Genomic DNA, 27,464 nt, shown 5'->3' on the forward strand with positions numbered 1-27,464 from the left:
CCGCGGGAAATGACTTTATGCTGCCATTCTTATGGGCGACATATCCAGTCAAAGATCTCCCGCTTGGTAGGCCAGCCTCCGAGAGGGCCAATACTGGAACACACGTATCTTCCAGAAATAATTTAAGTTCTGCTAATCGACTTATAATCCCAGCGCAGTTCCCCTGCATAATAAATGGCACTTTCCGGTGATTTTAGTTACACGAGGTTGAAGAAGACTAGACACATTATAAGGTAAAGGTCGCTGCGAAGGTGTTAATCATGGACTCAAAGGAAAGAACGAGCTGTAGAAAGTTCTTCAGGGTGCCAGTCTGCATCGCTTGAACAAATGAACGCAGGACTTCAAACAAAACTGGCAGAAGGTCGGACAGGTCCCGATTTTCGAGCTCCTATTTTGCTGTACGCACTGCCTCACAACTTCAACAAAAGTTGCGGACTGGGACCCACTCTTGGCCACTGCAGCTGGTTTCTTCATCTTTTGAGGCGAGGGAATGTCCTCCATGTTGTCGAGTCTGGCTGTGATCTGGTCACTGAGAAATTGCCGTCTTGCTAGGTTCAGGTCGCTCACTGACGTTGCTTGTTGCCACGCTACGAACTTCTGGCTCTAACGCAGGAGACTCAAGTTCCGAATCTAACGCCGGGAACTCGTCACTTCCAGGTATCCGCTTCTCAGTAGGTTGTGGTTTGGGACCGCTAATGAAGGACACTCGGCGGTGTAGGGCGCTTACACGGAAGGGGCAGCCACCGAAACTCGCTGCATGGTCACCACGACAATTAGCGCAAGCAAAATCTGCCTTGCAGGCTTTGTAATCGTGGGCGCCACCGCATCGTTTGTAACGTTGATCTTTGATGCAAACTTTGGCTACATGTCCAAAGCGTTGGCGCCTAAAGCATCGGGGAGGAGGCTCAACAAATTCTTTGACTGCATGCGTGGTAAAACCGAGGTCAATTTTTTCGGGGCGCACGGTGTTGGGAGCAAACGTTATCACAACAGAGTTAGTAGGTTTCGCTGCCCATTCTTTTTCTTGAGTATCCACCCGGCGCATCAGATGTTTCACGTGCAGAACACCTTGCGGTTTCAAGTAGTCAAGAAGGTCGCTTTCCGAATACCACACTGGTACTCCCCTAATAACACATGTGTTAATCATGTAGGAGTGGGGCAGCCGGGCTTTACCTCTTATGTCACCAATCTGAGAGCACCGGAGAAGAATGTCAACTTGCTCTTCCGTTGCGATATCTAAATAAAGAGCACCTTGCGTTGTGAAGTGGCTGCGAATCGGGGCAGATCCCAGCAGTACTTTAATGGCTTCGAAGAGCCTGACAGCGTTCCGCTCTCGAAAAATCAACACCTATCTGTGTTGGCAAAACTACCACTGGGATTCCAACCGTTCTTTGCTTCCGATGACTCACCACCTTGAAGCCGTCGCTGTCCATTTCCGCCATATCAGCCACTTCCTCGTCAGGGTGAACGATAGTTGTGTCGTCCTCACTGAGCGATGATGACGCACTGGACTGCTTATGGTCCCTGATGTCTGGCAGCTCCACACCTTGCGAGGCCATGGCCGCCTCCGCCACGCTGGCTTCTTTCGGATGGCGCTGTCCCTTTAAAGATGCCGGCGCCGGAGCAGCAGTACTCTTCCCATAAGAACAGTTCCGCCTTAAAGATGCGGCCGTCTTCCAAGGATGTAAATAACTCACTTAATGAATAGCAAAACCTATGCAAAAATTACAGAGCTGAGGTGACAACAGATCGAACAGCGTCGTCTTCCTCTTCTTCCACTTCTCAGTCCTGTATATGTGCATATATGTACATGTATTAAATATGCGTATGATGTGTGTATCAATGTATATATCTACATTTATTGCTTTCCTGTATTTTTTTCTCTCTCTTTATTTTCCCTTAATACTGTAACAGTTTGCATGCTGCCTGTTAAGCTCTGCTTGTCAAGCCCAATGGGGCTTTCGCAGGCCTGTTGAATGTATTAGGCTTTATAGAAATAATACAAGAGTTTATTATTGTTGTTATTCTGAGCGCTACAGTTGTTTCAATTCCTTTTTGCATATTTTCCGAGAAACCACTTTTTCGCGTTTTATTCGTTCACCAGCGAGAATAACTATAATTCGAACAAATATTGTAAATAATACATTGCACAACTATTTCTTACACTGTGCGCTTTGCAGTGCACCTCCGTACATAAAATTGCACGACACCTTTTCATGTGGCTTTTTGCATAATATCGCATGGTCGTGCGGAGCTTATCAAAGTGATTGCACAGGCGCTGATGATGTTGCAGACAGACCACGACGCGGCCACTGAACGTGAGCGTAAGCGCGCATGTCGATGTTTTGTGCACTGCTGTTATTTCGAAGCAAAAAGATGAACAAACCTTTCCCTACCTAAAAATTGGGGTAAGCGAAGCTTGTTCTGCGTGCACCTGATCTTCATCACGGTTAAGTGACCCACCCGTAAAGGTGCCGGACTGCTTCCCGCTCCCTCAGCTCGGAACCTTCTCGTTGCTGTCGGATTGCCTGAGCTGGGACGGCTCTAACGGCTGGGTGGGTGCGCCAGCAGCGAGCCCTTTCACTGGCGAGTTCACGCCACCACTCGTCCTCTTCCTGCCTAACGTGTCCCGTCCGTTTCCCGAGACTAACATTAACGGAAACTCATCAAACCGCCCTTTCCAGTAGCTGCTCTGCACTAGGAGCAGCTAGGTTTTTCCGTGACCACGACAACGCTACTGGTGGGCCAATACGACCTTCCCATGAATAAAGAAACTGTAGCGGAAGGCAAGCATTCAATAAACAGACATGTTTTTTGATGTTCAAGAGTATGCAGGGGAGTAAGTTGGTGTTTGCAGCTTAGTTTAGAGCACGCTGTTTTGGACCATACTTAAAACAATATGGTCTAGGAAAAGGGCGCCGTACTCTAGCCGCGAATTTCGGGAGGTCTGTACGAGGCTGAAGTCACCAGTGCTTCCTCCCACTGAAAACAGAAGCGGCTCAACACGTACGCGTGCCACGCCTCTTGGAAAGCGGAGCATTGTGATGCAAGAAAATATCTGCAAATCGAAATAACATCTTCTGCAAAGGGCAATTTTGACGTGACACTGCGCTTCACACAGATCACGGCAAAGCAAGATGGGCACGCTCGTCAACCTTTGTGTAATTCGCTCGAAGAAGGAGGCACTGAGAGCTCGGGAAACACCTACAAAAGATGACTGCAAGGCCGATTGGGTGATGTGCATATGATGTGACACTGGGACTGAGGTAGAGGATTCGACTTATCTCTTGAGGAAGAAGAAACATTTCAGTAGGCCTGTCGACAATGTGTCAAATTGAGCATCCTTAGAGAGGGGGCGATCTTAATAATGAAGCAAGAGGGTGAGAAAAAAAAAGCTGGTCGAGGCCAACCAGAAGGCAGAGCTGGAGGAGGAGCTTCCGGCCAGAGCGGAAGGGAGCAAACGAAAAGTCTGCTTCGTGAAGAGAGAAGAAGGTGCAGAATGCTTACAGACCGGGCTGCGCTTTTGTAGAGCGCCTCGCAGTCGAAAATCTTGAACAAAGAGGTGAACAACAATGAGACGAGAGTAGAAGGAAAAGAAAAGTTGTCGTCTGCAGAAGCGCACCTGGGAAAGAGCCAATAGATGCGAATTCAGGAGGAGCTAGGGGCGACAAAGTACAGGTAACACTCAGCAAAGCAGGGCGGCATTTACACTCCCCTCAGAGGCGGCTTCAGCTCCCAGGAGTGGCATGGCCAAGCCAGAGAATCAAAACAAAGAATAAAACAACAAGATATGGTACGCTTACAATCCAAAGATAGTCTCGAAGCCTCCAGGATAAGGGTGGGGAAATCCAAAGAAATAGCACAATGAGCGAAACATGACGTGCTTGTCTTTGAAGATAGCCATGCCTACTAGCTGATCGCCCTCTGTTTCACAACCCCATGGAGCAAACAGGGCATTTTCGTACAAAGGAGGATGTGACGCTACAGCAGACTTGCCAAGCAATAGCCGTGAATAAAACTATCTGAACCACGCCAGAGGACATTCTGGTGACCCATGTTGGTCATGGAGATACGGCGATCTGCAACCAGGCTCAAGCTGACTCAACCACAACGTTGGCTCACATCTACAGGCTTGGTTAAAAAAAGACAAGAAGCATCACTTTGTAGTACAAACAGTCCCCGAAATGGCAAAACAACAATCCTGCCTCAGCAGCACATGGAAGACACAGAATGCCAACATGCTGCAGATCTGCACGTAGCTGTGGCCTTGTTGCCTGTTCCAATAGAGCCAGGCAACTTGCCAGGTTCGAGTTTGCAGTTTCATTCGTGCGTTCTGCTAAGTAGCTTATGCTGGTATACCGTGACAATCAGGGTAAGTACCTCTAAACCCCTTTTATAGTCATTATCAGTGTTCACACAGACGTAACGGTTTTCATGAATTAGCAAAACTATAATAAAACATGCCTCACGACCATGTGGTTAATGCATTCATGCATGCATGAGGATACAGGCATGGTGTAAACGTTTTTAGGCTGCAATATGTTTCTACTTACTCTCCGGGCAGGCTGATATGAATTGCAATCACATTTTGACGATTTGGGTGAGTGAAGTTACCACTGGCTGGCTGGTTATTGATGATGAATTCGTACTTATAATCATGACTTACTGCGTCAAAGCCACTCTATGTAAAGCATGTTTCAGTTCCATTGCGTAAAGCATTACAGTGAAGAACTATTTCTCAGTCACATTGTAATGCAGTCAAATGAAAGCAAATAAAATCATTCAGTCTACGTTTCGGCAACTCTGATTTATTTTTTTTACATAAGACAATAATGATATAATGATAATAATAGGAATATACGAAGCTAATACAGGGCAACACACAGGTGAAGGATTAGTAAGAGAGATCGAGTCCAGGATGGGTGTCTCCGCAAACGGACGTTTTGTGGGGTCCGGCACGGCAGATTGTAGCACATGAGTATAGGACATTACAGCGGTTAGCTACGCGCGTGGAAAAGGGGATTCCGGGGTTTAGAGCCATTGCCGCGTTTTTTAAAGGTTAAGTCCCCTCGGCGTGGGGCAAAACACCTCTCATCCCTCGGCCTCAAGTAGACGGCATTTCTGAATTTCTCTATTAGGCGAAAAACAGCGGTCATTTCTTATCCCTCTCCTTGATCCCTTAAGGGGCTGTGGTAATCCGCTACTGAGGCTGAGGACGCTGGTTCAATTGGTGTCATGGTATCCGCATTCTGATACACCATGTGTTGGGCCCTCATACACCACACAGCCCTCATACACCATGTATTGGGTGCACGTTAACGAAATCAGGAGGCAAAAAATATTTCTGAGCCCAACCACCACAGTCTGCCTAATAATGAGATTGTGGTTTTGCCACGTAAGAATCAAGAAGTACAAATAAAATTATATGGAAGTGTAACTTTTTTTCGATTTATAAAGAAACGGAGGTGGTGGCAAGAAAGCAAGTGATGAAATGCTTGTGTTGGCTAACTGCTACAGCTTTGACAACAGCACAGAGCAAGGCAACATGCAAATCGTTAAGAGTGTGTTCACTTGGGTTGGTTGATGCATATTGTAAAACAGCTGAATTCCGAACGCGACACAGGGAGAAGAACTAACTAGACATTGAGCTAACTAGCAAATGCTTATGGGACAAAACGATAATGACGTATTAAGGCACGAGGAAGATTGCACACACAAAAATGGGAAGAACGAATACATCCACGAATCCATATCTTTTGTTGATAAGGTGACGGGAGTGTTTCTCGTGTCAGGATGCTAAATGCTCCAAAAATCAAGTGCGTCCATTGTTCGCGGTACATTGTGAATATTACCGCGATAGCGTTAAGGGCCCAGTGTCGCAAAAAATTTGATGCTCGCATCGGACGTCGCTTGGTGAAGAATCATTCTGAACCACAACCACGCATGCCCTCCGCGTGGCACAGGGCGTTACCTAACTAATTGAATTCCTCAAAGTAAAATACGTCAGAAAAAGCTTGAAGTACGACCTAAACACAACCTAAAGATATGACAGCGTCCGAGTTTAATTTGAATATACCAGAAAATATTAATTCTATTACGCGGAAACTCAAGTAGAAAGCCCTGTTGCGGCTGGCAGGTCCCGCTCGGCTCCATGCAACAGCACCATCCCGCTCGTCTCCACGCATCCACAAGCTCCGGTCGTCGGGAAGCTTGACAAGCAGAGAGGGGTCTTCGAAATATGTCCCGTTCCACTCTTCAAGGGAAAGCTTAAGCGCTACATGTGAGTAGCATTTCATATACGTATGATCATCTTTAGGTACGCCCATATACGCCCGAGTTCGACCCTTTGCAGGACCCCACAGGAACGCGTCTACCTACTTCTGCTATCGCTACTGCAACTTCATCGCAGGTGACGCTACAGAATCCTAAGATACCAGAAAGTTTTCATGGTTACACTTTTGAAGATGTCCAAGATTGGCTGGAGCAATTTGAGCGTGTCGCCAGTTATATTGACTGGGGCTCCCAGCAGAAGCTGGCTAATATCTATTTTGCGCTTCAAGACAGCGCGTGGACGTGAGTGGTGAACCGGGAGAGAAGTTTGACTACATGGGATGCCTTCCGCACCCAGCTGCTAGACACATTCACTAGTAGCGACAGAAGAGACAACGCGAAGCGCCTGCTCGAATCCCGTATTCAAAAACCAAACGAGAGCGTTGCCATGTTTGCAGAAGATATGACCCGCCTTTTCCGCAGAGCAGACACTTAGATGGCGGAAGAAAAGAAGTTACGCTATCTCTTGCGCGGAGTGAAGGAGGAACTGTTTGCCGGACTCGTGAGGAACCAACCGACGACAGTGGCCGAATTCACCAAGAAGGCTACCGCTACAGAACGGGCACTAAAGCAACGGTACCGCCAATATGATCGCACGAACTCACCGGTGAATGCTTCAATTCTACCTGAGAGCTGCGGCACGTCTCTGCCTGAGGTCATCCGGGAGATTGTGCGAGAGGAGATCGGGCAGCTCGGGATTTCTCCTATGGCACCAGCCGTGGCTTCTGTCGCTGATATCGTTCGGGAGGAAGTTCGACAGGCCTTTTCGTCACCCGACCGCCAGGCGGTGCCGCGACGACTAACCTGCGCGGAAGCTGTCTGTCGTCCACCTCCCGTGACTTCGATGCTGCTGACACCGTCAACCACTACGACGCAGCCATCACCGCCACCCCCGACGCCATATTTTCGACAGTCACAGCCGCCGCCAGCTATGCGGTATCGCCGCCAGTCGATCGCTGCGCCTTGGTCTTACGGTGAATCCCCAGTCGGCTACCCGCTTCGAAAGACCGATTTGTGGCCCACCGCTGACCGCTGGCCGCTATGCTTTCATTGCGGCGAAGCAGGACATGTTTATCGCGCGTGCCACTACTGCGCAGCCGGGTATGCAAGGTTTCCCAACAGCAATTACCCTGTGTTTGATGCTGCACGTACCTGCGACATATATATGTATTTATTGTGGGGTTCTCCTCCCGCGCTCTTGAGACAAAGGAACGGCAACACAGTAGTGCAAACAATCACACAGGCATTTATTGCACCTTTCATAGATCAATGCCTGCTAGCGGACTTGGTATACACAAAACATGCCGATGGGCCCGCGACAAATCTAGGAAGTCCGACTCACCGCGACCGGATATCGAGCGAATATGTTCGCCCCATGCTGGATCCCAACGCCGGGTCGTTCGCGCGTACGGTCACGCGAGCGGTGGCGCGTTCGAAGGAGGCCACGCGAGACGTTCTCGCAGAAGCATGGATCGGCGCACGCGAGGGTCGTCGGCGGCGCTGCCGACCCGCAACCTAAGAGGAAGAGCTTTCTCCTTTTCGCGCCCAAGTAACCCCGCCGGTAGGCGGCGTTAGCAGCGCAACAGTCGCACCATCCCTCGTACTGCGCCTCAACCAGACCGACTGCCGCGGGCATCACGCAGGCCACGCGGCAAAGCCGGATCGCAGGAGACGGGAGCTATGCGAGAAAACAAGATATCAGGGGGAGCGTGAGAGTCACGCATCCCCACATCACCACAGTATGTATGTATGTACACATAAACGTGACTTGTGGAGGTGCTGGGTAATCTTTTCCATGCGCTGCAACCAACACAAAATTCCCAACAACGATCGCAGCACCTTCGACGCTGAACTTCGGCGCAGCCGGCGGCAACTAGGACTACCACCCTAACAACACCATCTGTCAGTCCAGTTGAGAATGATGACAACCAATTCAAAGGCTAGCCAAACAGGAGAAAGTCGACTTTGCCTGCTTTCTGGATTTTCAACACGCCGCGAACCCCCAGGTTGTTTCATGGTGATGGTTTCGAGGACTGGCTGGAGCACTACAATGCAGTTGCCAGCGTCAACGAATGGGACGACCCCCGGAAGCTGTAATATGTCTACTTCGCCCTCGAGGAGTCGGTACACACCTGGTTTGAAACCCATAAAGTCAGCTTGGCGACATGACAAGAATTTTGTAGCCAGCTACAAAATCCCTAGAGCAGTTCGGACCGGAAAGAGCGAGTAGAAAGTGCCCTCAATTCCAGGAATGAGAGACCAAATGAGAGTGTTGCCATGTTCGTTGAATACATGTCACGGCTAATAAAGAGAAAATCAGACATGCACCTGTTCATAGCAATGCTACAAATGAAAACCATACGGGTTTCTTTAAAGAAAAGCCTCGCCGTTGAAGGAAAATTTCTCCTGATCCGGGACTCGAAACGGGACCACCGCCTTCCCAGGGCCGCCGCTCACCATCTGAGGCAACCAGGCAACATTCGACTTCGTGCGAAGTCGAATGTCCATACAATTCGAAGCAAAGGCAACAGTTTGACGTAAGAGTTCTTCGGAAACCCGCAAGCTGGAGAGAAGTAAGTAATAAAGGAAAAATCAGGCATCCACCCTTTCGTAGCAAATGCTACAAAGCATGCCCATACGGGTTCCTCGAAAGAAAAGCCTCGTTGTTGAAGAAAAATTCGTCCTGGTCCGGGACTCCAACCCAGGACCACCGCCTTTCCAGGGCCGCCGCTCACCATCCGAGGTAACCAGGTCGCTAGCAGATGGCACTGCGAAGTCGAATCTCACAACAACTCAAAGCAAAGGCAACAGTGTGATGCAATAGTTCTGCGGAAACCCGCAAGGTCGAGAGAAGTGATTAATAAAGGGAAAATCAGGTATCCAACCGTTCGTAGCAAATTCAACAAAAGAATCCCATATGGGTTCCTCCAAAAAAAAAAAAAAAAAAAGCCTCGCACTTTCGGGAGGTCAACGCGTGGTCAATCCTATCTTCCTTGCAGATAACAGCAGCAGATTACTCCTCGCTTCATCGGTCCATATCCCACATGCTCCGCTGGACGACAATAACGTCACAATCCGCCGCCCAACCACCGACAGACCAACTTCCACGACGACATAGTTAACAGCTATAACACTGTTTCTGGCAGTTCCCTTCTTCAGTGGGTGAGACAACAGCGGTGCGGGTATTATGTCGATCCGCTGTCTGTTTATCACGTAATTCGCCAGCTACCTTGGTGCTGCGCGTATCCCTAATATCGCTCTGCACTGTGTGTTTTCATCGTTACCTCGCCGTGTTATGGATGCCACGGGCGGTCAACGCGTGGTCGATATTCCTTACGCAAAAAAAGCGGTAGATTGCTTCACGGTTCATCGCTCCATATCCCGCATGCTCGGCTCGAGGAGAATAACGTCACAATCCACCGCCCAACCACCGATAGACCAAGTTCCACGACGACATGCTTTACGGCTATAAAAGCGTCCGTGTCAGTTCCCTTCTTCACTGGGTGAGACAACAGCAGCGTGGCCAGTATGTTGATACGCTGTCCGTTGTCATGCAGTTCAGCTACCTCGCTGCTGCGCATACCCAATGTCGCTCTGCACTTGGTGTTACAGTTACCTCGTCGTGCCATGGATGTGACGGCTGGTGAAGGCGTGGTGCATCTTATATTGATTGCGGATGAGAGGCATAGAATTCTGATGGCTTCATAGGTCCAAATCCCTGATGCTCCGCAGAAGAAAAATAACTTCACAATCCACCGCCAAACCAGTGACTGACTAAGTTCCATGACGACATCGGCAGTTCCAGCAGTTCCCTTCTTCAGTGGGCGAGGCTGCAGCGTCGTGGGCAGTATGTTGATCCGCTGTCAGTTTATCACGCAGTTCGCCGGCTACCTTACCCCTGCGCATATCCATAATGTCACTCTGCACTCGCTCTTATCATCGTTCCCTCGCCGTCTTATGGATGTGCCAGCTGGTCAACGCGTGGTCGATCCTATATTTCTTGCAGATAACAGCGGCAGATTGCTCTTTGATTCATCGGTCCATATCCCGCATGCTTCACTGGAAGAGAATAACGTCAGAATGCACCGCCCAAGCATGCACAGACCAAGTTCCACAACGACATGGTTTACGGCTATAAAAGCGCCCCCCGCAGTTCTATTCTTCAGTGGGTGAGAGAACAGCGGCGCGGGCACCATGTTGATCCGCAGTCTGTTTATCATGCAGTTCGCCGGCCACCATGCTCATGCGCATATCCCTAATGTCGCCCTCCACTTGGTGTTATCATCGTTCCCTCGCCGTGTCGTAGATGTGCCGTTAGGTAAGAGCGCTCAGTCCTATATTCCTAGCGACTAACAGCGGCAGATTCCTCCTTGCTTCATCGGTCCATATCCCGCATGCTCGGCTCGAGGAGTATAACGTCACAATCCACCGCCCAACCACCGACAGACCAAGGGCGCTATTCTGGACATTCCGCCTTTTTCTTAGGTGCATGACGTAGGCGCGACGCAAACAAAATGGCGCTGGTGGCCCAGTTTTGCTTACGTAACGTGACGCCAACTTAACGTTTCGCCTAAGAAACTGAAATGAAGGCACTGAATGTAGCGTTATCGATAAAGCAAAACAGTTTTCCTCCGCAGTAAAAATAAAGCAGCTATCTCAAAGCGTAGGATTATTCCGTCGAAAACGCTTCTCGCTTCCGTCGTCTGCTGCGTACAAGGCGTCGTCTGCTTCAATAGCTGGAATGCGTGTCGCCGGAAAATGGAATGAGTCATCGCATGTTGGCGCCAACGCGCTTGTTTTCTTGCTTGAAACAACGTACGCGACCTACCAGTGGTGATGCGCGCACGTTCTAGGCCACGTTATCGCTATCTCGTGAAACGCAAGTGACTCAGCCCGACTCGGCTGGCTGAGAAACGGCCGAGTATCACCGATAGCGTTGCGCGCGCCAGAGATATCCACTAGCGCGACGCAAGCGCTGGCGCTGCCATCTCTTGTTCATTTCGCTGGTTACTCGCACCGCGGGAGGAAACTTCAAGGCGCGGCCTTGCGTACATTTCCTTTTATAACTTAGAAAGCGGCCGTTGTCATAACTTTTGATTGTGCGAAAAGGCATTAATCTTGATTACAATACAAATACAGCAGTGAAAAGTGGACAACATTGCCGAAAGTTTGCTATGTTCAACCAATATTATTTCGTATAAACGCGTTCGTTTAAAAAATGATGACCCCAAACTCAAATGCCAACACTACCCGAGAGCGATGCAAATACTATGAGCACGCGTTATGAACAAAAAATTTTCGTGGCGCCAAACGGCGGGGAAAATGTGGCGATACGCATTCTTCTCGGCGGTCATTGCATATGGCTGCTCATTAGCATAATTCGCGCGGCTCGCCGCAGCAAAAATTATGGCGGAAAATCTCAGCAATGGCGGCCCAGCGCAACGTCACGCATCGTCAAAATGACGTTTACGAAACAGTCCTTCCTGTGACGCTCCTCACGAGATATTCCTTCAGCCAATCAGCAAGCTGGCATGGCGCATATCTTGTATCGCCACCACATATTCGCGCAATTGCACATGCATTGCACTGGTTGTGCATGCTACCGCTCACATTCTTTTTGAAGCGCTAACATCGCAATATAGCTGCCAAGGACCCAAAAAATGTCCATAAATTGCAGTCCATAAAATTTGCAGCTCCACGTCACGTTTCGTCATCTTGATGAAAACGCAAAATTGCATTTTGCAATACTTCCGCTTCCCGGCACAAATTTTAAAACACGTGACCTCTCGACAGCCAATCAGAGAGTAAACATGGCGGATAATGGCGGCCGTGCAGCCGCCATTAAGTTCCACGACGACAAGCTTAACAGCTAGAAAACTGTTCCCGGCAGTTCCCATCTTCGGTGGGTGAGACAACAGCGGCGTGCGTAGTCTGTTGATCCGTTGTCTGTTTATCATACAATTCATCGGCTACCATGCTCCTGCGCTTATCAGTAATGCCGCTCTGCGCTGGGTGTTATCATCATTCCATAGCCGTGTCACAGATTTGCAGGCCGCTGAACGCGGGGTCGATCCTATCTTCATTGCGGATAACAGCGACATATTGCCTCTCGCTTCATCGGTTCGTATCCCGCATGCTCCCCTGAGCGAGAATAACGACACAATCCACCGCCAAACCACTCACAGGCCAACATCCACGATGACATGGTTTACAGCTATAAAAAGCATCCCCAGCAGTTCCCTTCTTTAGTGGGGAAGAGCACGGTGGTGCGGGAACCATGTTTATCCGCAGTGTGTTTGTCATGCAGTTCGCCGGCTGCCCTGGTGCTGCATAACCCTAATATCACTCTGCAGTTGATGTTATCATCGTTACCTCGCCGTTGCATGGATGTGCCGTGCTGTCAAGGCGTGGCAAGTCCTATGTTCCTAGCGGATAACAGCGACAGATTGCTCCTCGTTTCATCGGTCTTTATCCCGCATGCTCCACTGGAGGAGAATAACGGCACAATCTATCGCCCAACCACGAACAGACCAAGGCCCGCAAATACATGGTTTGGAGCTATGAAAGCGTCCCCGGCCGTTCCCTTCTTCAGTGTGTGAGACAACAGCGACGTTGGCGGTATGTTGATCCGCATTCTATTTATTCTATTCATTATATTCTATTTATTCGCCGGCTACCATGCTCCTGCGCATATCTCTAATGCCGCTCTGCATTCGTGTTATTATCGTTACCTCATCGTGTCATGGATATGTTGGGCGGTCAACGCTTTGTCGATACTATATTCCTTGCGGATAAGAGAGGCAGATTGCTTCTTGCTTCATCCGTCCATATCCCGCATCCTCCGCTCGAAGAGAATGACGTCACAAACCACCGCCCAACCACCGACAGACCAAGTTCCACGATGACATGGTTTACGGGTAGAAAAGGGTACGCGACAGTTCCCTTCTTCAGTGGGCAAAGCGACAGCGGCGCGGGCACCATGTTGATCCACTGTCTGTTTATCGTGCAGATCGCCGGCTGCCTTGGTGCTGCGCATATTCCTAATGTTACTCTGGACTTGGTGTTATCACCATTACCTCATCGCTGCATGGATGTGTCGGGCGGTCAACGCATGGTTGATACTATCTTGCTTGCGGATAACAGCTGCAGATTGCTCCTAGCTTCATCGGTCCATACCCCATATAACGTCGCAATCAACCGCCCAACCACCGAAAGACCAAGTTCCACGGCGGCCTGGTTTACGGCTATAAAAGCGTACCCAGCAGCTCTCTTCTTCAGTGGGCAAGACAATGGCGGCGCGACCACCATGTTGATCCGCAGTCTGCTTATCATGCGATTTTCCGGCTACCTTGCTGCTTCGTCTATCCCTAATGTCGCTCTACGCTTGGTATTATCATGGTTCCCTCACCGTGTCATGGATATGCCGGGAGGTGAACGCGTGGTCCATCCTATCTTCCTTGCGGATAAGAGTGGCAGATTGCGCCTCGTATTGTCGGCCCATATCCCGCATGCTCCGCTGGAGGAGAATAACGTCACAATCCACCGGCCGACCACCAACAGTCCAAGTTCCATGAGGACATGGCTCGCGGCTATAACAGCGTCCGCGGTAGTTCCCTTCTTCAGTTGGCGAGGCCACAGCAGTGTGGGCACCATGTTGATCTGCTGTCTGTCTATCATGCAGTTCGTCGGCTACGTTGCTGCTGTGCATATCCCAATGACGCTCTGCACCTGGTGTTATTATCGTTCCCTCGCTGTGTCATGGATGTGCCAGGCGGTTCACGCGTGGTCGATCATATCTTCCATGCGGACAACAGCGGCAGATTGCTCCTCGCTTCATCGGGCCATATCCCGCATGCTCCGCTGGACGAGAAGAACGTCACAATCCACCGGCCAACCACCGAAAGACCAATTTGCACGTCTACATGTTTTATGGCTATAAAAGCGTCCCCGGCAGTTCCCTTCTTCAGTTGGCGAGGCAGCGGCGGCGCGGGCATCATGTTTATGCGCTGTCTGTTTATCATGCGGTTCAGCGGCAACCTTGCTGCAGTGGATATCCGATATCTCTCTGTCTCAGCTTGGTGTTATCTTTACCTCGCGGTGTCATGGATGTGCCGGCCGCTCAACGCGTGGTTGGTCCAATATTCCTTCCGAATAACAAAGGCAGATTGCTCCTCGTTTCGTCGGTCCATATCCCGCATGCTCCGCTGGAGGAGAATAACGTTCCTATGGGGGCGCAGCGCAACCCGGACGAAGGACAAGAGGAAGTACACAATACGAGCACAATGGTCGTACTGCGCTCGTATTGTGTACTTCCTCTCGTCCTTCGTTCTGGATGCGCTGTCCACCCATAGGAACATGTTCAATCACCAACTCACCCAGCTTGCAGTGTTAATTCGGAGAATAACTTCACAATCCCCCGCCCAACCACCGACAGAACAAGTTCCACGGCGGCATGGTTTGCGGCTATAGAAGCGTCCCCGGCTGTTCTCTTCTCCAGTGGGCAAGAGAACGGCGGTGCGACCACCATGTTGATCCGCAGTCAGTTACCATGCAGTTCTGCGGCTACCTTGCTGCTGTGTACATCCGTACTGTCACTCTACACTTGGTATAATCATTATTGCCTTGCCTTTCAGAGATGTGCCGGGCGATCAACGCGTGGTCGATCCTATCTTCTTTGCGGATAACAGCGGCAGATTGCTCCTCGGGTCATCGGTACACATCCCGCATGGTCCGCTGAAGGAGAAAAAAATCACAATCCACACTCTAAGAACAGGTTACACCCTTTGGAGTGCCACTTCGGCTACACAACGATAATCGTCATCTGCCTTCATGCGTTTCCTTTCTTTAACGCTGCGAGCCCGGTACTTTCCACTAACGAACGGCATGCGCGTTATCAGCATGATAGCATTTCCTGTCGGCAATGCTATCATGCTGGTAACGCGCATGCCTTTCGTTACTGGAAAGTACCGGGCTCGCAGCGTTAAAGAATGGAAACGCATCAAGGCAGATGCCGATTATGGTTGTGTGGCAGAAGGGGCACTCCAAAGCGTGTAAACTGTTCTTAGAGTGCACCGCCAGCCCACCGACAGGCCAAGTTCCATGACGGCGTGGTTTAGGGCCATAAAAGCGTCCCCGGCAGTTCCCTTCTTCAGTGGGCGAGCAAACAGCGGCAAGGTTACCATGTTGATCCGCAGCCTGTTTATAATGCAGTTCGCCGGCTACCTTGCTGCAGCGCATATCCCAATTGTCTCTCTGCACTTGGTATCATCATGGTTTTTTCGCCGTGTCATGGATATGCCGGGCGGTCAACGCGTGGTTGGTCCTATCTTTCTAGCTGATAACAACGGCAGATTGCTCCTTGCTTCCTTGGTTCATAACCCGCATGCTACGCTGCGGGATAATAACGTCACAATCAACCGCCCAACCACCGACAGACCAAGTTCCCTGAGGACATGGCTCGCGGCTATAAAATTTCCGCGGCACTTCCCCTCTTCAGTTGGCAAGACAACGGCGGCACGGGCACCATGTTGATCCGCAGTCTGTTTATAATGCAATTCGCCGGCTACCATGCTCCTGCGTATATCCCTAATGTCGCTCTGCACTTGGTGTTATCATCGTTACCTTGCCGTGTCATGGATATGCCGGGTGGTCAACGCGTGGTAGATCCTATATTCCTAGCGGATAACAGCAGCAGATTGCTTCTCGCTTCATCGATCCATATCCCGCATGCTCCGCTGGAAAAGAGTGACTTCACAATCCCCCGCCCAACCACCGACAGACCAAGTTCCACGACGACGTGGTTAACGGCAATAAAAGCATCACCAGCAGTTCCCTTCTTCAGTGGGTGGGGCAACAGCGGCGTGGGCAGTATTTTCATCCGCTCTCTGTTTATCATGCAGTTCGCCGGCTACCTTGCTGCTTGGCATATCCCTAATGTCACTCTGCATCGGTGTTATCATCGTTCCCTCGCCGTGTCATGGATTTGCAGGCCGCTGAACGCGTGGTTGATCCTATCTTCATTGCGGATAACAGCAGCATATTGCCCCTCGCTTCATCGGTTCGTATCCCGCATGCTCCACCGGGGGAGAATAACGTCACAATCCACCGCCCAACCACTGACAGGCCAAGATCCACGATGACATGGTTTACAGCTATAAAAAGCATCCCCGGCAGTTCCCTTCTTTAGTGGGGAAGAGCACGGTGGTGCGGGAACCATGTTTATCCGCAGTGTGTTTATCATGCAGTTCGCCGGCTGCCCTGGTGCTGCGCATATTCGTAATGTAACTCTGCACTTGATGTTATCATCGTTACCTCGCCGTTGCCTGTACGTTGCCTGTATTCCTAGCGGATAACAACGGCAGATTGCTTCTCGCTTCATTGGTTCATACCCCGCATGATCCGCTGGAGGAGAATAACGGCACAATGCACTGCCCAACCACAGACAGACCATGTTACACGACGACATGTTTTGCAGCTATAATAGCGTCCCCGGCGCTTCCCTTCTTCAGTGGAGGAGAGAACGGCGGCGCGGGCACCATGTTGATCCGCTGTCTGTGTGTTATGGAGATCGCCGGCTGCCTTGGTGCTGCGCATATCCCTAATGTCACTCTGCACTTGGTGTTATCATCGTTACCTCACCGTGTCATGGATGTGCCAAGCGGTCAAGGCGTGGCCGATCCTATATTCTTTGCGGAAAACAGCGGCAGATCGCTCCTCGTTTCATCGGTCTATATCCCGCATGCTCAACTGGAGGAGAATAACGGCACAATCTACCGCCCAACCACGAACGGACCAAAGCCCGCAGAAACATCGTTTTGAGCTATAAAAGCCTCCCCGGCCGTTCCCTTCTTCCGTGGGTGAGACAACAGCGACGTGGGCAGTATGTTGATCCGCAGTCTATTTATCAAGCAGTTCGCCTGCTACCATGCTCTTGCGCATATCTCTAATGCCGCTCTGCATTGTTATCATCGTTACCTCGTCGCGTCATGAATATGGTGGGGTGTCAACGCGTTGTCGATGCTATATTTCTTTTGGATAACATAGACAGATTGCTTCTTGCTTCATCGGTCTATATCCCACATGCTCCGCGTGAGGAGACTAACGTCACAAACCACCACCCAACCACCGACAGACCAAGTTCCCCGACGTCATGGTTTACGGGTATAAAAGGGTCCGCGACAGTTCCCTTCTTCAGTGGGCGAAGCAACAGCGGCGCGGGCACCATGTTGATCCGCTGTCTATCGTGCAGATCACCGGCTGCCTTGGTGCTGCGCATATTCCTAATGTTTTTTTGCACTTGTTATCACCGTTACCTCACCGCTGCATGGATGTGTCGGGCTGTCAACGCATGGTTGACCCTATCTTGCTTGCGGATAACAGCTGCAGATTGCTCCTAGCTTCATCGATCCTTACGCCGGATTAACGTCGCAATCAACCGCCCAACCACCGAAAGACCAAGTTCCGCGGCGGCATGGTTTACGGCTATAAAAGCGTCCCCGCCAGTTCCCTTCTTCAGTGGTCAAGACAACGGCTGCGTGTTTATTTTATTGATTTATTTATTTGGCACATACTGCTAGCCTTAACAAAGGCTTTGGCAGGAAAGGGCACAATCATAAAAGGGAAATACATCATTCACACAGGGTTCAACGATAATCGTTTACAAGAGGCCTCGGCTTTGGTTTAAAAACAAGCTTATTTATACCCACGTACAGCGATGTAGACAATGCACATTCTTGGTGACAAAAGAACATGATGTAAAACCACATTTCATCATGTAGCAACAAAGATATGGTTAGACAGCTTAGACAAAAAAGAAGCTAGAGCCTATACTCAGATAATCGTTTATTGTGTTTAGTTCTTGAAATTCTAGCGTTAGAGTGTACTAAAAACTTCTTTTTGTCTATTTTTAGGGCGTTCCTCTGGAGAATAAACAGGAATTTCAGTCGGAGATATCTAGCACAATCGCTTATTGGTGGGAGTCCGGCTAAGCGTAGAAGTTCAGTTGGGGAATCATGACGACGGCATTTATTATAAGTGAATCTGGCTGCTTTTCTTTGTACGTTCTCTAACTTCGCTATGGTACATTCAGTGTATGGAAACCAGCATATGGCGCCGTATTCTATAACGGAGCGAATGAGTGACGTGTACGCGAGTAATTCGGTGTTGGGTGAGGCGTATCTGAGGTACCGTTTGAGGGAAAAAAGCGCTCAGAGTGATTTTGTTGCCACGTATGACACGTGTTTGTTCCATTTTAGAACGGAAGGAATAATGATACCTAAATGCTTGTGTTCTTTTACCCTTTGTAGTTCTCTTTGCTGAATTTGGTATGGAAAGGTTAGTGGTGCTTTATTTCTCGTGACTGTCATGCAGACATATTTTTCTGCATTTAGCGTCATCTGCCAGTCCTGACATCATTTTGTTATATATTTAGGGGCGTCATTCAATACAACCTGATCATCCTCGGTCTATTGGTTTATAAATAATGCAGTCATCTGCGAACATGCGTACCGTTGCGTCAATGCCATTTGCTATGTCGTTGATAAAAAGAAGGAAGAGAATGGGAGCTAAAACTGTGCCCTGAGGCTCACCGGATAAAACTTCAACGTAGTCTGAGGATTTACCTTCGAAGTGAACGAATTGTTGACGTCGTGAGAAATATGCTCTTAATCATTTTGTAAGAATACCGTGTCCCAGAATTCCTTACAGCTTATTGATTAGTTTTGGATGCGATACCCGATCAAAAGCTTTTGATAGGTCTAGAAAAATTATGTCTGCCTGTCCTCGCTTATCGATTGTTAATGCTACGTCATGAACAGTCTCTATTAATTGAGTTGTTGTAGACAAATCATTCCTAAATCCATGTTGGTTAGGGTAATTAGAGAATGACTTTCAACAAAAGTTACGATGCGTTTTAATATTAAATACTCAAAAATTTTCCGCGCTGTACAAGTGAGTGAAATAGGACGGAAGTGTGCAGGATTTGTAGCATTACCCGATTTATGTATCGGAATAACTTTTGCAATTTTTCATTCTTGAGGAAGCTCAGAAGTTTGCAACGATTTTGCAAAAATTAGCAATAAGTGTTTGGAAACCCATTCAGCGTACCTTCTGAGAAAAGTATTTGAAATGTTGTCTGGGCCGCTGGATGTCTTGCATCAAGAATAAGTAATAAAGAAAGAATTCCCGCTTCCGTTATATTTAGCTGGCATGGTACTTCACCTATGTCACTTGTCTGTGCGACCTTGTCTGGGATAGTGTTGTTGTCCACTGTGAAAACTGATTGGAAAAATTGATTAAATTCGGTAGCCTTGGTTAAGGCTTCTGTTGGCAATAAGTTGCTCTTCTTCGGAGCCCTATAGAATTGAGATAGTGCCAAAATTAATGAGGGGATTTTTAATGAAGTTATTTAAGGTTTAATCTAAGCACTTTCGTTTAGCCGTTTTCGCTGCTATCTTCAACGCGTGAGAAAGTTCGCGAATTTTTCTTGTACACTTGAAGAAAAAATTCTTTTGTTTCGAAGATTTCTGAGCCTTGAAATTCTGCGTTTTAAATGTATAATCTCTCTTGATATCCATGGGTTCGTTTTGCGTACGGTTTTTATTTTCTTAGCAATACATTTTCTCAGACAGTGCTCAACATTGGCCCTGAAAAACACCCACAGGTTATCAGTTGGCATGCTTCCATCGTGGAAACACCGAAGGAATTCTGGGTAAGATTCTTCTAGGTAGTCAAGAACACTAACGTCATCGGCATTTGTCCAGTCGTATATTTGAGGCTTTTTCTTTCGCGCTCGCGGCCACTTGTGTAATGGTAATGAACATATGGTTGCTTTGTGATCTGCAATGGCATTGACTGTTTCCCAAGATATTGTGTTATCGGGAATATTGTCGCTTAAGAAGGTGAGGTCTGATAGATTGCTGGTTTTCGTGGTTACGCGTGTTGGTGCCTGTATATTCTGCTTGAGGCTAAAGTTAAAGGCAATTTCCAGCAGTGCTTCTGCGTAGGACGGATCGGCAGTTCCGCCGTCAAGCGTTGCCCAGTCTATTGAGGGTACGTTATATTCACCCGTGAGTATAATTTTATGAGTATCCTGAAGATAACGTTGCATGCAATCAGCTAGTGCGTGAAGCATACTGCAATCGGCGTTTGGGGGCCGGTACATAGTTCCGACGAAGAATACAAATTTACCGACAGTAATCTTACACCACAGTGCTTCTAAACCATGTACGTCAGGCATGGGCATCGTTGAAATGTCGTCTCTGACCAAACTTGCAACACCACCACCCCCCCGGTTGCATCTATCTTTGCTCAGGACAGTATAGCCGGGTGGAAAGATACCGCTGCTCGGAATTCGTGACGACAGCCATGTTTCACGGATTGTGACTATTTGCGGAGAGTGCTCTAGAAGAAATGCTTCTAATTCTTCGGTTTTGCTTACAACTCTTCTGGAATTAATGTTCACTATAGTTAGCTTTTCTTGTTGGTGAGCCTGTTCCCGTTTTTTTGCAAAGTTCTGCTTTTTTCGGTTTAATGGTACTTTGTCGCTACTTTCTTCGTCCCAAACGAACACGTCATCATTAACCTTAATTTTATGAAAGATCAATTTGACTTTATCCTTATTTTCTCGATTGGCCTTGCAGCTATGCCATAGTTGTTTCCTAATATTACGCACCCTTAACGGGAAATCTTCGCTGACTGATATGGTGGTACCTTTAAGTTTGGTGCAGTTCTTAAATATTTTAGTTTTATCTTGGGACCACGCCACCGCAGGGGCCACGCCACCGCAGTTGGAATGTCTCGCTCACAGTTTGCGCTCGTACAGGTCCTGTTCGTGGCGTTGCTTGGCCAGTCCTGTTCCACGTCACTGGCACCACTGGCTGGGCCTCGGCTGAGCGAATGCTGCTACCACAACCAGTTCTCAAGCAGCGAGCCTTTTTCTACAAAAAGCGCCCGGGATCCATCAGATGTCGCGCCGCCAAACCTGATTGATGGTCATCCACTCGGCTGGCAACTTGGAACCATGTCAGCTGACCTGCCTGAATATAACCACGCACCCTTCTTCCACACTTCGGGCCACGCCACCGCAGTTGGAATGTCTCGCTCACAGTTTGCGCTCGTACAGGTCCTGTTCGTGGCGTTGCTTGGCCAGTCCTGTTCCACGTCACTGGCACCACTGGCTGGGCCTCGGCTGAGCGAATGCTGCTACCACAACCAGTTCTCAAGCAGCGAGCCTTTTTCTACAAAAAGCGCCCGGGATCCATCAGATGTCGCGCCGCCAAACCTGATTGATGGTCATCCACTCGGCTGGCAACTTGGAACCATGTCAGCTGACCTGCCTGAATATAACCACGCACCCTTCTTCCACACTTCGGGCCACGCCACCGCAGTTGGAATGTCTCGCTCACAGTTTGCGCTCGTACAGGTTAGTTACCTTGAAGCTTCATGTTATCGTAGCAACAATCCTTGTCTCATTGCGGTGTCGTGGCCCCCTGATATGTTGAACGGTATCAAGCGGTTTGCGCGTACAGCACTGTATCTTTTGCGCCTGTTATTGCTAGGCGGAGACATTGAAGTGAACCCTGGTCCAATGACGAAAGCACAAGAAGAAAAACTTGACATGGTATTCAGTGCCGTAGAACGCTTGGAAGCGAGTAATTCTAACTTGTTGGAATCGGTGAACAAAGTGTTACACATACACATTGGACTAAAAAATGATCTTGAAGTACTAACTAAACGCGTACATGAAGTTGAAGGTAAACTTGAGTCACTTTCCTCAGAGAGACCAATCTCAAGCCAAGAAGTTAATCTAGCCAAAATGCAAAATCAAATCCAGGATTTAGAATCAAAATTTGCATCAGGAGTGTCGCCTCAGTCTTGCAGCAGCAGCAGCGAGCGTGATATATCGATGATGCACGATAAAATAGACGATTTGGAAAACCGCTCAAGGCGCTCTAATCTCCTCTTTTATGGCATTCAAGACACGGGTGATTCGGAAGACTGGGAAACGTCCGAGCAAATAGTAACTAAATTCTGCAAAGATCAACTAGGAGTATCAACAGCTTCAATCGCACGTGCGCATCGCCTCGGACGATTTTCAAATGAACGCACTCGACCAATTATTGTGAAGTTTTTCAATGAAAAAGAAATCGAAACAGTGCTTAGTAATGGCCACAAGCTGAAAGATACTAACTTTGGCATTTCTCGTGATTACTCTGAGGCGGTTCGCGATAAAAGACGTAAACTTTGGCAGTTCTCTAAAACCATAAAGAAAGAAAAAGACCGTGTAAGCCTTGTCTTTAACAAACTAAAAATTAACAAGGAAGTATACGTATGGGACACTCAAGCAAATTGTGCGAAGCTCGTTTCCCCGGTTGTGTCTCCAGTTTGACATAGCGCCAACTTTTCAACTTCACCTAAGGTTCCACAAACACCACAAACATTAATAAATAGTACGATTAATACTGAGGACGGTTGCTGCTTTTTATACACTAACATTAGAAGCGTTATGTCTAAAAATGTCGCACTATCTTCACTAATCGACTCAACATCGGCAACAGTAATAGCATTAACTGAAACTTGGTTGAACGATGCTACTCCTAATGAAAACATATTCGTTTGTGAAGCTGATTTTAATATCTTTCGTTGCGATAGGAAAAATCGTCGAGGTGGTGGTGTCCTCCTTGCAATAAACAGACAGTATATTGGAATGCCCGTTGTTATTAGCACTTTCCTTGAATGCGTAGTAACTTGTCTTAAATTCAGATCAAGTAACGTAATTATAGGTGTCTTTTATCGCCCACCGGACCTTACTCATGGGTTCACAGCGGAATTTCATCGCATTTTTACTGAACTTACTCATCGGTTTCCACATTCTAATGTAATCATTTTTGGTGATTTTAATTTCCCAGACATAGCATGGTCCACACTATCAACCTATAGTACACAGTCAGAGTCGCATGCGTTCCTCCAGTGTTGTCTTGATTTCAGCCTAACCCAATTAATTTCAAGCCCGACACGATGTTCTACGCACTCTTCTAATATTCTTGATTTGATCCTAACGAACAATCCAGATATATGTTCTGAAATAACTCAGATTACTGGTCTATCCGATCATGATGTTTTAACTGGTCGCTTTGTTCCTTCACCTATCAAAAGGCAAATTATCAGCAAGCAGATTAGGTGTTACAAAAGAGCTAACTTTGATCGTATTAACAATGAACTATCGCTTTTTTCTATCGACTTTCTGAGAGATTACTTGTCGCGGACAGTAGAAGAAAACTGGTTACTACTTAAAAACGCACTCACTAATCTCATAGATAAATACATCCCGGTCATTTCCATCAAATCCGATAACACTGCTCCTTGGTTTTCGCTGAACCTTCGTCGCCTAAATAACAAGAAAAAAAGATTATTCAGGCAAGCTGACAGAAATCGATTATCTAAATCCTGGCGTCGGTACAAAGCATGTGACGAAGAATACCAAAGTTTACTCAAAACCACGCGCAGACAATTCTATAAACGGGACCTGTCATCGATGTTAACAACTAACCCTCGGCGCTTTTGGCGTGTCATTAATCCCAAGCATAATTCTGACATCGTCCTTACTGATCATGACGGCGCAGCGTTAACTGACACTGATTGTTCCGAACTACTGAACGAAACTTTTTCATCGGTATTCACGCGCGAATGTTTGGAACCGTTAGCCACCATGACTCGCACTGATTCGTTTATGCCGGAAATAATAATTACCGATTCTGGAATTTATTCTCTCCTCACTAATCTTAAGATTTCATCTTCCGCTGATAATACTGGCTTAAATAAAACAATTCTAAAAAATATTGCCCCAAGCATTTTTCCAGTACTGTCCGCCTTATTTTCACAATCACTATCAACAGGCGTTATCCCTCACGAATGGAAGGTGGCTAAGGTAGTGCCATTTTTCAAGTCTGGGGATCGTTCTTCACCGCTTAACTACCGACCGATTTCTTTAACAAGTAACATTTGTAAATTAATCGAACATATCATACATTCCCAGGTCATTAACTACCTTGAAGAACATAACCTCATATTTAAGCAACAGCACGGTTTTCGCAGAGGCTATTCATGTGACACTCAGCTCGCTGGTTTTATTCACGACATACATTCATCAATAGACACCAGAATTCAAGTAGATGCCGTATTCCTAGATTATTCAAAAGCATTCGACCGTGTCCCTCATCGTCGACTTATTCACAAACTTACACAGCTTAACATTGACTCTACTGTTGTAACATGGATAAAAGACTTTCTTTCTAACAGGATGCAATTTACATCGGTTAACAATCACAACTCATCGCTAGTCCCCGTAACATCTGGTGTACCACAGGGAAGTGTGCTTGGGCCCCTACTTTTTCTAATTTATATTAATGATCTACCAGAAGGCATCAAATCCAATATCAGACTATTTGCTGATGATTGCGTCATATATCGTAATATTCACTCTAACTATGATCACGACATTCTTCAATCTGACCTAAACGCAATAAACGCATGGTGTTCAACTTGGCTAATGCCTCTAAATCTTACTAAAACTAAATTCATGTCTTTTACTAATCAGGCGCCCCGAACATCAACATCTTACATCTTAAACAACAGCCTTGTTGAACAAGTTTCCAACTACAAATATCTTGGCGTACACTTAACCCCTAACTTGACGTGGAATAATCACATTAACCATATCCTCGCTTCTGCTAACCGTTCGCTTGGTTTCCTTAAACATAACCTCAAACAAGCTCCCGTACACTTACGCAAATTGGCATACACAACACTAATACGCCCTAAAATAGAGTACGCGTCAGCCATATGGGATCCCCATCAAGCATACCTAATAACTGACTTAGAAACCCTGCAGAACCGTGCTGTACGCTTCATCTTTTCAGATTATTCACGAGAAACAAGTATAACAGCATTAAAAAATCGCGCCGGACTTGAAGCCTTGTCACTTCGCCGTAATATATCTCGTTTAACACTATTCCATAAGCTCTACTATCACGTATCCCTTCATAACGAGTTCATGCGTAAACCCTCAGTCATTTTTCCGCGTCGGGATCATTCTTGCAAAGTTAAATGCATAATGAGTCATTCCCTCGCATTTGGTCAGTCATTCATACCTCGCACCTCGAAAGAATGGAATAATCTGCCATCGCACATTGTCACCGAAACAAATGCCTTAAAATTTACAGATGCTCTACGCAGTACCATGAATACCTAATATATCACGTCTGACTCTGATTTGCAAACATTTTTTTTTTCTTTTTTTATCTTTTTTTTTCTTCTTTTTTTGTTTTTTTTTGTTAATGCGCCGTTAACCAAGCTTCCACGACAGTGTCACATTTTGTACAAACAATTTAGAGTTGCTGTACTGATAACTATCATTATTTTTTGTGTTTGTACGTTGATGCACTGTAATTAATTTTTTCCCTGTTTTGTTTTTCCATTGTATTTACATTACGCACTGTTCACATCACCTATGTAACATTTACCCTATGTAATACCCTCCCTAGAGGGCCTTTAGGGTTGTGAAATAAAAAAATAAATAAATAAATCTCTGGAATCAAGCAGCTTACAAATAGCACCACGTGTTTTGTTTCTTGTTTTGGCCCCAAGGCGGTGAATTCTCTCTACTGCAGAAATTGTGACACCAAGTTTATTTTGAACGAGTTTCACACATATTTCATTTTCAAGGCGCTCGGCAGTCTCCTCTTGTTCTTGATTAATTCCGTAAACGATTAGGTTCGATCGCCTACTTCTGTTTTCGAGGTAGTCAACCTGCCGTGCTAGGCAAGTCACGGTTCGTTCCAATCGGATAATTTTGTCTTCTACGTCACCTACCCTACCCTCGATGTGCGACAGTCCATCCAGTTTGGCGGGAATGGTTGCTAAGGATTGAGAAGTCGCCTTGTTCTCGCTTTTAATGTCGCTAATATCTGCAGGAATTTTGCGTATTTCGTTCATGACTTATTGAATAGCAGGACCAGGATTGCTTTCTATGTCTCCAGACAAGGGTAATAAATCTCTTAACGAAACAGCATACTCGGCAACAAGTCAACACATTTGCCATGGGCACGGCAGCACCACAAGAAACACATTGTTACTACGAAAACATTTCGCGTAATCCTTCCTCACCTGGACGAGAAAGATGAAGTGGTGGTGGATGAAAGACCAAGTGGTTCGTGAGCGCCATGCTCACTGCGGTGCGGGCGTGCCCAATGCCGACGATCGACAAGTTGCTCCATTTATACGCAGTTGGTATCATTACCATCTCGGTTGTGGAAGTGAAGCAGTAGAGTTCGCTCACCCGCCATTCCATCTCGTCGAGGGCTGCGCCGGACAGGGTGCGCATCCGCTGTGTTCCATAGATTTCAGCAAACGGAAGATCAAGCAGCGAAGCCGGGCCGTGATCCTGTTTGCAGACGTTGTGGGGCAACAAAAAACCAAGGACCTGGACGGGAAAGATGAAGTGGTTCGTGAGCGCCATGCTCACTGCGATGCGGCCGCGCCCAAATGTCCCTTATGTCGCTTTGCAATTGGTATTTTCATCGTTCCCTCGCCGTTTCATGGATATGCCGGGCGGTGAACGCGTGGTCCATCCTATCTTCCTTGCGGATAAGAGTGGCAGATCCACCGGCCGACTACCAACAGTCCAAGTTCCTTGAGGACATGCCTCGTGGCTATAAAAGCGACCGCGGTAGTTCCCTACTTCAGTTGGCGAGGCCACAGCGGCGTGGGCACCATGTTCATCCCCTGTCTGTCTAACATGCAGTTCGCCGGCTACGTTGCTGCTGTGCATATCCCAATTGACGCTCTGAACCTGGTGTTGTTATCGTTCCCTCGCTGTGTCATCGATGTGCCTGGCGGTTAACGCGTGGTCGATCATATGTTCCATGCGGATAACAGCGGCAGATTTCTCCTCGCTTCATCGGTCCACATTCCGTATGCTCCGCTGGACGAGAAGAACGCCACAAGCCAGCTGGCCAACAACCGAAAGACCAATTTCCACGTCTACATGTTTTTCGGCTATAAAAGCGTCCCCGGCAGTTCCCTTCTTCAGTTGACGAGGCAACAGCGGCGCGGGCATTATGTTTATCCGCTGTCTA

The 27,464-nt window shown here is 47.7% G+C and overlaps 1 protein-coding gene across 13 annotated transcripts in view; it reads right to left on the reverse strand.

The window, feature by feature from the left end:
• LOC129384481 (uncharacterized) overlaps positions 1 to 27,464 on the reverse strand; it is a 564,425-nt gene that overhangs the window by 472,675 nt on the left and 64,286 nt on the right. For 12 of the 13 annotated variants that reach the window (XR_011890220.1, XR_011890217.1, XR_011890222.1 and 9 more), the window contains one exon: positions 4,554 to 4,681. The gene's annotated coding sequence lies outside the window, so the exon portion shown is untranslated. Of the gene's footprint in view, positions 1 to 1,997; positions 2,114 to 4,553; positions 4,682 to 27,464 lie in introns of those variants that run through there. The other variant, XM_055069974.1, reaches the window with a different exon arrangement.

Source organism: Dermacentor andersoni, chromosome 9, assembly GCF_023375885.2.
Source record: "Dermacentor andersoni chromosome 9, qqDerAnde1_hic_scaffold, whole genome shotgun sequence".
Classification (NCBI taxonomy): domain Eukaryota; kingdom Metazoa; phylum Arthropoda; class Arachnida; order Ixodida; family Ixodidae; genus Dermacentor; species Dermacentor andersoni.